Below are 12085 nucleotides of genomic sequence, written 5' to 3'. Positions count from 1 at the left end.
AGAGTGTGTTTTAATCTTCACACCCAATTTTTTTTCCTAGAATTCTATTTTTGGGGCTTAGGATTTTATATGAGCCTTATAATAATTGTAACATCTACTGAAATTGTTTGCACAAGTGTTAGTGTTTTGTAATATTGAGATTATAATTTGAGCCAAACCTTTGTAATGTTTGAAGAGTGTTCTTTAATCATAATTGTAATCAACTATTGAAATTGCTTCCATAAGTATACTAAATTTGTTTTAACAAGTGTTAGTCTTTTGTAATGTTGAGATTATAATTTGAGCCAAACGTTTGTAATGATTGAAGAGTGTGCTTTAATCTTTAATTGCCAGGATTGAAAATGATGGGATTTTGATGGAAAAAATAAAGATTCCTAAAAAAAAAGGGTTTTGGCACCCCAATTAAAAATAAAGAAAATAGGTGAATAGTTGATAATAAGTTAAAGTTGGGGTCCCAATAGAAGCTTTCCTTTTTTTTGGTAGATTTCTAATTTTTCTAATGGGTTTAGGATTTTATATGATCCTAATCAATTATTGAAATTGCTAGCACAAGTGTTATAGTAGCCAAGCCTTTGTAATGTTTCAAGAGTGTGCTTTAATGTTTAATTGGGGTGATAAATAATTTAAGAAATTATTTGCACAAAACACTTGTAATGTTTGAAGAGTGTGCTTTAATCTTTTTAAATTTGTCCATCAATTTTTGTGTGCTTTAATATTTTAATATCATTTTTGGGAAGGTTTTTTGGGTTTAGGATTTATATGAGCTTAATCATAATTGTAACCAACGATTGAAATTGTTTGCATGTAAGGAATATTCAACGCGGACGGAACACGTAGCCTGATCATTATCAAAATATCATAACTAGATAGGTCAATTGTGATCATTTATGCAAATAATTTGCAATCACTAACTAATTTCCACAGTGGTAAATTTGTTATTAAGTAGAAAGGTTTTGCATTTTTTTTTTCATAGATTTTGATGGGTTGGTGCTTCCATAGTCACCAAGTTGGGGTTCAGGAATAGTCGATAATGTGATGTTCTCATTTATATCATCAAATCTTATTTTAAATATAAAAATAAATGATCTTTAAAAAAAAATTCTTTAAAAGAGCTTGCTTAGCATAATAATAAATAAAAAAATTCACATTTTTTTTAAAAATCTCGTCTTTTTCAAAAGTCGAGATTAAATCGTGTTTTTCTTTGCAAATTTATTCACTATTTTCATCCATTTTTCATTTTTTACCTCTTTAGTCTCATTTTTTTTTTTAATAATACATTTCCAACTCTATTTTTTTCATTTTTATCCTTTAACTTGAAAGATGATGCCCCTTTTAATTTTATTATATTCTCTCTTTTATCGTTTTAATCTACTCTATTGTTTTTCATCTCTTACTCCTTTAATCGTAATTTTATTTTTAATAATACACGTTTGATCAAATTATAGTTTCTTGGGATTCACTTTATTTTATTTATTTTTCACCTCTCCTAACTTTGCTATATTTTCTATTTTACCCCTTTAATCTCAAAGTTTTTATAATAGTTTTGTTGGTTGAATCTTCCATCAAACTATAATGTCATGAGACTCATTTTATTTTCTTTATTTTTCACATCCTCTAATTTTTACTATATTTTCTCTAGTATCTATTTAATCTATTTTATTATTTTTCATCTTTTACCCTTTTAATTTAATTTCTTTTTATAATAATACCCTTCAAAGTCTATTTTATTTCTATTTTTACCCTCTTAACCCAAAAGACGATGCCTCTCCTCTAATTTTACCATATTTTATCTTTTACTTTTTTAATCTGATTTTTTTAATAATACCCCTTCTATCAAGTTATGATTTTTTGTGACTCACTTTATTTCATTTATTATTCATCTTTTCTGATTTTACTATATTTTTTATTTGACCTCTTTAATTCACTGTATTAGTTTTCATCTTTTATCATTTTAATCTCAAAATTTTATTATAATAATACCCCTCCAACTTTATTTATTTCACTTTGACCCTCTTAATCCAAAGGAAAGATGCCGTTAACTCCAGTAACATTATAAAACAGTTTACAAATATGGAAGGTTGTAATCAAGAGAAAATACAGGTGTGACTAATACAGAGTAATGTGAAAGATGGTTCCCGTGTTTAGTTACCACTTTAAACCTTAATTTTAAAACTCGTCAAGTTGAAGTGAAACTCTGCCATGTTGGCTTGACTCAGTTTAATTTTGATGTGATTCAGTCTCAAAACTCAATGAACCAACTCATAAAGTCAATTGGGTAAATCACCAAATCAACTAGTCAATTTGGCCGAGTCAGCTAAAAAAATACATCGAGTCAGGTAAAAAAACTTGATCGAGTTAGTATCTTGTGTTCCAACTTTCCACAGATCTGAATCTTCTCACAAGAATTGCATTTGAAAGTAATTTGGTAATGTGTGGTGACAACCTCGGGATACAATTATCAACATTGCTTAGAGATGTAAATCTACCTGGACTTCTTTAAGCCCAAATAATATCGATCCGATCCTCTAACCAACTTTTAAGTCCAGCCTTGACCAGTGGGCCGAGATAAAAAGTAGTTTTTGGGTCAGGCCGGCTCAAATGGGCTTATTTAAAAAAAAAAGGTACGAAAAGGTCGTTGAGTAGGGAGAGTGGAAAGGCCAGACTTGGTCCTAAGTGACTCTAGCCGAGTCGAGCTTAGAGTTGGGCTGGCCTTGACCCCCAAACATTGTGTCAGGTCAGGCTTCATTCCCATGGGCTTTTTTGGGTATTCAAAACGTTGATCTAAGTGGTGATCAACATAGGGTATGTGCCAATTGACCTCAGGACACATTCTGATTGAACCTGAGATACCCTACAGCCCAAGCTTGGTACGAAGGGACTTTGGGCTAGGTCAAGCCTAGAGTCAGTCTGGGCTTGAGTCCAAAAACTATGTCGGGTCATGCATACGGCCCATGGGCCTAACTTGATACAAGTGATGATCAACCTACGGATATAGATACAGAGGACCGAATCCCTATAGCCACGCGTCTTAACGAATTTCTTTCACCATCCTTTCTTTTATCCCTTTATATTGTATCCTATATATTCTTTTATTAAATCCCTTACTTGCTTAGCACACCCCACTCCCCCAACTCATATAACAAAAAAAAAAAAAAAAAACTATGGATGCGTGTTAGTTGACATTATAAAATTAGACTCACCAATCTTCCATAGGTGGGGGCAGTTGCCCCCATAAAATTTTCAAAGTTTATAAGAGATTATGAGTTATTGCGACAGATAACAACGTTGGATAGAAAAATCCGTCGCTATTGCCCTAATATATATATATTTTTTTAAATCGCTCTTCTATGCCCCAACGAGAAATTGTCCATTCTTGGGCTACCCTCACAAAAAAAATTCCACTCTTAAGTTATCCCCATGTAAGTGAAATCCTGGCTTCACCATTGCAATCCCCAATAGATAGATTATGTTATCTTGAGCCTACAAACGATCAGTTTATGATAAAAAGTTTACTTGATTTTAAATTTAATTTTTTTTCTTCTTCAAATTGAATTGAAATATTATAAATTTTGAGAAAGATATGATGTAATTGACGATGCAATAAATAATAAATCAAGAATTAAGATACAACTTAACTGACATAATTGTCGCCTCTTACAGCCAACACGAGATCTAATATCTAGAAGAACGGTAGAATTGATGGATGGCACCTTATTAGTATGATAGAATATAAATGAATGGTACCATTAGACAATGAAACATGTAAATAGAAAATTTAGAATCAATAAATAGGGGCAAAACAGAATAAATAAATAAATATGGACTGCCTAAAACAAATCTTGTGTTAGTCTATTTTTTAACTTCATACATCGATAGTAATACAATACCTTCCCAATGTCGAACCACGTGTAACTGACGTGGAAAGAGATGCCATTCACGTGAATATCACGTGGACTGAGGGTTGTTGTCTGTCCCAATTTGAATATTGATGTTGAACCGTCTTTATCCATCAACACCTTCAGCACGTTAAACAACATGTCATTCACGTGGCTATCACGCGCTGCCCCATTTTTTATGTTGTATCGTCTCTATCCGAGCGCTTTTTTTTCCTGACAAGGCTGTTTAGCTTCACAGTCCAACAGTCATTTGACACGTGGCGAAAATAATATCCGTAAGAAAATTTTTTGTGGGGACAATTAAGAGTGAAATTTTTTTATTACAGGGGCAATTAAAAGTATTTTTTATTTATTTATGTGGGGTCAATAGTGACAGATTTTTTATCTATTGTTAAAATCTGTCGCAATAGCTCACTAATCCATAGACATTGGTTGGGGGGAAGTAACCCTATAAATCCATCCCTGTTGATGCCACGTGGTTGTATAGGATATTTAATTTTACAAATTTTATAAAACAAATGAAAAGAAATTAAAAGTATTTTTTATTTATTTATGTGGGGTCAATAGTGACAGATTTTTTATCTATTGTTAAAATCTGTCGCAATAGCTCACTAATCCATAGACATTGGTTGGGGGGAAGTAACCCTATAAATCCATCCCTGTTGATGCCACGTGGTTGTATAGGATATTTAATTTTACAAATTTTATAAAACAAATGAAAAGAAAATATAATTAATTTTTCACCATTGATTTTTAATTTAAAGTTTGGATACTCATAACCGGCCATTTTAAATTTTATGGATCAAATTAGAAAAACATATATATATATATATATATATATATAGGGAAATGTTCAGCACCCTAAGTTTTACCACACACTTTAACAAACGTTTTTTGTCCTACATGGGTTAGAAGTTTTGGAATGGGCTGATTTTTGGTGAGAATGATTTCTATGATTAGAAGATCATCCTCCCCAAAAATCAGCCCATTCCGAAATGTTTAGCCCCATGTTTACAAGTTGAAAAATCGCGGACCGTCCATTTTTTGTAAATCATTTTTTATGGGGTTAGAAGTTTCCGAATGGGCTGATTTTTGGTGAGGATGATCTCCTCACCAAAAATATTCTTGACACTTGGACTTTCTAAAGGTAAGGTTTTATGAAAAGCAGGGCAAAGGGATAATTCCTACTTCAGGATCTTAACTTTTGGAAGTAATTCCTACTTCAGATATCTTAACAAATCTACATGGTCAATTTAACTTTTGGAATGAGCTGATTTTTGGTGAGGATGATCTCCTCACCATAGAGATCATCCTCACCAAAAATCAGCCCATTCCGAAACTTCTAACCCATGTAGGACAAAACGCGTTTGTTAAAATGTGTGGTAAAACTTAGGGTGCCGAACGGGACCCATATATATATATATATATATATATATTATATTATTTTGATATATGAGCTTTTTCATATATAATCAAGAAGGTTGTGGTTAGATTGATAATGTTACGCATTCTCACTGAAAAACCACCACTTAAATCACCATTCAAGGTTTTTTTAATAATAATTTTAAAGAATTTATTATTTTTATTAAAAATCTTATTTTAATTAGATTTTTTCTTTTAATTTCCATAGAAATTAGTTTTGGACTTATCGTTTATGTCTTTTACTAGGCAGACCCTTATCCATGCACTATTTACATATAAATCTTAATTTTTTCAATTTTATTACAAATTCACCTTTACTTATTTTTAATGACAAGATTATCCCTCTTTGCAAAGATTTGAATAAAAATTGTATAATGATAATTAGTGTTCAATCATGTGACATTTTGGAGAACTAGTTTCCCATGATATTGGATACAAAAATGTCCAACACTTTCAAAATATTAGTTATTTTAAAAGATAAAACTACCCTTCATTTACAATAAGAGTAGTACATAAGAGTGCACTATTTATATATTATAAATTGTAAATATGAAAATTATGGTAGACTAGATTTTTCTCTATCTTTTTTTTTAGTCCTTTAAGATATATTCTAAATCAACAAAAAGAGAACAATAATATTATGTCCTACAAAATTTTAATTTTTAGCTATTTAATAATATATTTTTTTTCGTAAATTCATGTATTATTACTTAAAAACTTCAAATATTTTTTATGATATTTTTAATATTTTGTTTGTGTTACCTAAGAACCACATTGTTGAAAGAAATAAAAAATGTAAGTTGCCATGATTTTAGACTTTTAATACAAATATGACCTAACCTTGATGGTGATAGATTTGGTGTGTGTGTGTGAACTATCATTGCACACTAAAATTGTTTTTATCATTTAATTATCTACAAAGAAATTATACCTCAATCCATTACACCTTGGGAGCAGATCCTTTGTAACCCATTTTTCCTTTAGTTTTCTTTGTAGCTTTTGTTCCACAGTCCATAGAATGTCAAATTGAAGAAAAATAATCACTCACTCCTCTCCTACTCATGGTTTAGATCAAATTAGAGAGAAAGAAAAAAATAATTTGTTTTTTCTCTAACCAAGTGTTTGAATGTATGGTTATTGAACTCCTAAATTTAAATGATAGGACGTAACTGTCATGATGACGGGGCACACCCTCAATCGTTGATATTAACTACAGAGAGCTATATATAGGGGACCTGCTCACTTATAATTGAGGGCATTTTTATCCTTAACGAATAAATAATCTTTTATTAGTGTCTTGTTTGGTGTCTAGATTGGTACTGGAGTGACCTCAAGATTGTACCTCACATCTCACGTTCCTGACATGGAAGTGCGTCGGAATCATAGATGCTCTTTTATCTCGTGTCTAACATCTTTAGACAATGAGTCGCGTTGGAGTGACCTCAAGTTGGGACCACATATCACATGTCTTGACGTGAAAGTTGATAGCATCTATGATACCTATCCACTTTCACGTCAAGAAGTGCGATATGAGATTCGAACTTGAGGTCAGTTCAACATTATTCTTATACAATACATAATACTTTGTTTTTCTCTCAACATTAAACATTTCTTTTTTCCTAAGAAAACATTTTTCTTGAGAATCCCTGGCCAATAGTTTGATGGAGAGCCTCAATAGAGAATTGAGGCTAGTATTTTTTGCAATTAATTGAATGATCGTTTAATAAGTTTAATAAGGGAACAATCAATAGTACTTGACCCTAGATCATTGGATGATCCTTAAAAGTTTTTGTGTATTTTGTTTCTCGAGAACCATCCATTATCTAATTAATTGAGTTCAACGCATCATCGTAACCCCATGACTCTTTCCTACAATGCCATGGTTTTATTTTATTTGGGCATGGCTTAGAGGGAAAATCCAACCCTTAAATCTTAGAGATGAACCCTCTAAATTATTTGTCAATCATGTTTGTGTTATACTATTAGGGTAGGATCAATTCTTGATCCTTAATAGAATTTTCCCGACTCTCTAAACAGATTTGGGATCCCCTTGACGAATGACATTTTATCAGAAAATTAGGAGGCAAAATATGGGGATTGTTCACACTCCTATTAACAATTGATGAATGATAATATAAGATGGTGGTGTGTTCTCAAGAAATTTGGTAATGAAAAGATGTCACTGACACGTGTTGAGACATGTATTAGACAATCCTTATAAAGTCAAATCTCGTTGAAGCAAATATCAAATGATTATAATTCGAAGAGTGACGTTGTTTGTCAGATCACAATCCAATAGAACTAGTAACCATTTATAACTATATAAAGAGATGCTAACAAAGTTAAATGAATGCAATTTTCTATTTTGGACCTCATTAGTATGTAAGTTGATCTTTGACTTGATTATCAAAGAATGATCATATGGTCCACAAGGTAGACAATTGAAATAAAAGAAAACTTAGAAAGCATTAAAAGATTGTTAATTTTCCCAAGAAGTGACAGAGAATCAAAACTCACATTGACCATGAGTTCACATAGAAAATATTTTCCTTACTAAGTAAGGAAAATTTCTTGACCACTTCATATTGTGGCATCCAAAAAAAAATGATTTGATGCTATAGGGTCATAGAGGAAAAAAATTAAAAAATAGATTAATTCTCACCACTCAAAAATATTTTAGTTCTAAAAATGGTAAAATATCATTTTCAAAATTAAAATTTAAAAGTTATATAGAGTACGAATTTTGATATAATGCCATTTTGGTGCATGATTTGCTAAGAAAACCTTTGGAGTATCCTACTAAGAAGCCCCATTAATTGGAGGGTGTAGTATAATATTGGAATGATTTTTTGCTCACAAATTTGTGCCGTTTAACATGTGGCACAAATGATATCAATAATAGAGAGAAAAGTTCTCTCTCCTACCCGCACATCTTCTGTTCACAAATTTTAATTTTAAGATTTAAAATCTTAAAATGGGTCATTGAGATCACATGGATTATCACTTTGTCAATTTAACACCACAACCTTCTAAATTTTATGAAAAAACTTACTTATATTCAATAATAATAATTTAAAAAAAAATATTTTTCAAACTTGATCCATGATATTGAACATGAATGGCTACCAAGGACCTAAACTTAAAATTTAAATTCAAGGGTGAAAAATAAAGAAATTTTTTTTTTTTTTCATTTTTATTAAAATTGGTATAATTTCATCCTCTACAATCCCGTGGCATCAGATCACGTTTTTGAATGCCACAAGATGATCTGATCAAGAATCATAGATTTTAGAATAATAATTTTCTAACTAGAAAGTCTTCATCGGTCAATACTCGATAGATGTGACATGGACACGGAGTCATAAATTTTTTTTCTCACGATACACAATTGCACATCTTTTATGGTTTTATGGTAATTTTCTTTTGAAGAAGACAGTTAGGCAGTGTGTGTGTGGGGGTTCATTCACGTGTTTGTTAGATAAAAGAGCCGTGCTGGAGTGACTCAAAATTGTATCACCTATCTCACTTCCCCGACTTTCAAGTCGGGAAAGTGAGATTGTAGGTAAAATATATTAGAATGGTGGCTTAACCTCCACCACCAGATCCACCCACCAAAAACACATACATCATTTTATTGGGTTAGGTGCTTCACACCTACAACCCTATATAAGAATAACAATCCCTTAATGCAACTTCAGGGATTCAGCTCTCTCTCTCTCTCTCTCTCTCTCTCTCTTTCTCTTTCTTTTGTACAAGAAAGATTATAAGGTAAAGCTTTCTTCATTAATTAAGATCATGTAGTTAGATTTTTTAAGGGTAGATTACCATTCCATGAGCTGAATATGATAAAGTTTCGATTCGGGTTAACTGTTCATTTTAATTTCCAAAATGTAATCAAAATTTTCAAATGATTATCTCACAATTATAAAATAACTAAATCGCTGATATATTTTATTTCTTTCAAACTGACAATCTCACTATTTATAAAAGAGACGATCTTGCTACAAAGTAGTGAACCTGAGAGATCGTAACTTTTATAATCAACGAGATTGTCACTTTGAAAAAATAAAATAAAAATATCAAGGATCTAGCTACTTTATAACTGCGAGAAAGTCACTTGAAAATTTTGTAATATCGTTCGTTGTTCATGTTTTGGGAATTAAAATAAATAGTGAGCCAAAAACCAAATTTCGTCAAAAGTTGATTATATTTTGGGAAATTCCTCTGTTTTCAATGAGAAAACTATATTATTATGTAGGAGCTCTAATGGTTTTCTTCTTCTTCTTTTTCCAAGTTGTTATAGATGATTGAAGAAATATATATTTCTTGTTATAATCAGAATCTTCTGCGTTACAAATCACAAGATAGCTTAAATTATTATCACAAGGTGATTATTTTTCCATTATTATTATTATTATTTTGCCAAGGAAGTAAGAAACTGATATTATAAACCAAAATGGCTTATAAGTTATAAGCGCTAAGAGGCATATCCATGCTTTCAAAACTCGTCTGAGACCGAGACATGGATGAAACGGATGGACAAGTCAATTTTTCGAACAAGATTTAAAACCCTATGTTATCATTTTTCAAATTTTGGAATGAGATATCTCAAGTGTATCGGAAAACTTGTCCGAGATGACTCGGTGTTTGGCATGGACAAGACGAGACGAGACACGAAATCGAGTTTTAAAGCCATGGGTATATCCCCTTTAATAGAACAATTACAAAAGAAAATGGGGAAGCCATATATATATAGAAGCCTCCATGCATAGCTAAGGTTTTTTAATGTATCTAGGAAGCCCTCCTAGTGATAAAAACCAATGTTGAAAATCAGACTGAATTGGAGATTTGATTAGATCCAACTACATTTTGTGATAAAATTAGATCGATTTTGAGAATCCGTGGTTTTTGTGATCTAAGTAATTGAAGATAATTTAGGAAAAGATATACATATTTCTAAATTTTTTGATAAATTTATGTTCGCAAGCCAAATTGATCCAAGGTTCCATTGTGGTCCAATCAATTTGACAAATTTTGGGTCCAATTTTCTGAACATCGATAAAAATATTTGTGATGTTTTCTTCCTTTTGATGCCATGTCAAGTTCATCATACATATTGGGCGTCTTGTTCTCTTTCCCCTCCCATTTTTGCTTTAATAATCTACAAAATCTCTCCCTCTCTTTGGGTTATATTTCTTTCTTATATATAAAAATTTCAGAAATTATTAAATTTTAGCTTTGTATTTTTCGAAAATGATTGAATCAGTTATTTCTTTAATTTATATTTACTGATGTAAGTCTAGAGTTGGAAATGGGTCGGGTGTGGCCCGGATGAAGCATATATCCACATCTTTATCCAACTCTATATCTGGATATCTGCATCCGATTTTTTACCCACTTTTGCTAAGTACATCCATATCCAACTATTTACCAAATTTTTTAAAGTATATCTGTATCCAACTTGTACCTAAATTTCAAGCGGATATCATATATATATATATATATATATATATATATATATATGGGGAGCGTTCGGAGTCCCTAAAGAGAGTCAAACATTGTGCCAAACATTTTTCAAAACATGGGTTAGAACTTTCGGACTAACTCATACATTGAAAAAATGTTTGGCTCTCTTTAGGGCCTCCGAACGCCATCCTATATATAGGTCAGGATCCTTGGATTCATAAGGATCACTCATGAAAAAATAACATATGATCCCAACCCTTTAAATGCAAAATTCAATGTTTGAGATTTATTCTTAGGATAAGTATCTCCGAGATTTGTGTTATCAAGATACTCATATTTTATTTTTGCTTTTATATACGTTTATGCAGGAAATGACTAGAGATCAATGGAGAACACAAGTCAACAATACACTTTCCTTTTATGGAATACTCATTTGAGCAAGAAACAATGAACCCCTAATCTTATGGAAGTATGAACAAGTTTAAGGCCTTGAGAGCCACAGCTTCGTACTTTCACAAGAATCGGTATGATTCCTCAATGTCTTCACGACAAATCTCTAAAGGAGTTCACTTGATCTATTTTCATATTTTTCCTTCATTATAAAAAAAATTATCTTTTGCAATACCCGCTCTTTAATTAATTGGTTCCAAATCCCAAACATATAGTTTTAATTTACTTCCTATGTGTTTGGATAGAGCTTCTTGACGACTCCTGCTCCTGCAGGGAGCTAGTAAACGTTTGGATAGGTTTTTGCTCTTGCGCAAAGAGGTTTCTGCTATTGCGGGGAGATGTTATTTGCTCTTTGTTGAGAAGCTCAAAGAACCTGCTCTTCCGCGGAGAGGTTTTTTACTCTTGCGGGAAGAGATTGAGTTTTTGCTCTTGCACGGAGAGGTGTATCCACACCGGGCCTTCATCTTTTAATGTATCTTATATTTGTATAATTTTACGAAAGAACCCCTCATGATAATTGGCTATAGATTAATCCACATGGAGCGTTGAGCATCGAACAAATTGTTGTCTCAATTTAATTAAAGCATGGTTCTATGTATAGAGGTGAATGAGATATACCGAATTGTTATGCTTGTGCATTATATTTTGTTGGGGTAACTTTTTCGTCAATTTTTCGTTAGGGGTAATTTCGTCTCTAGCATGGATTAAAACTTTATAATTGTAAGAGAATATGATGCATGAGATACATTGATTGATTGTAACCCATCTTGTTTTTAAGTGACAATGAAATGATCTCATCATCGCCCATGGACGTAGACAATCTTTTCAAACCACATAAATTATGTGTCATG

General features: G+C 31.7%; 1 long non-coding RNA gene across 1 annotated transcript; it reads left to right on the top strand.

The window, feature by feature from the left end:
• The first annotated feature begins 9092 nt into the window (after positions 1–9092).
• On the top strand, positions 9093–11406 carry LOC147394526 (uncharacterized). Its single transcript, XR_015181735.1, has 2 exons — positions 9093–9705; positions 11153–11406. It is a non-coding gene; the product is annotated as an uncharacterized LOC147394526 (long non-coding RNA).
• Positions 11407–12085: the final 679 nt, after the last annotated feature.

Source organism: Akebia trifoliata, chromosome 9 (genome assembly GCF_017979445.1).
Source record: "Akebia trifoliata isolate Shusen 1 chromosome 9, ASM1797944v1, whole genome shotgun sequence".
NCBI classification, from domain to species: domain Eukaryota; kingdom Viridiplantae; phylum Streptophyta; class Magnoliopsida; order Ranunculales; family Lardizabalaceae; genus Akebia; species Akebia trifoliata.
This window is presented reverse-complemented; position numbering and strand designations above follow the sequence as displayed.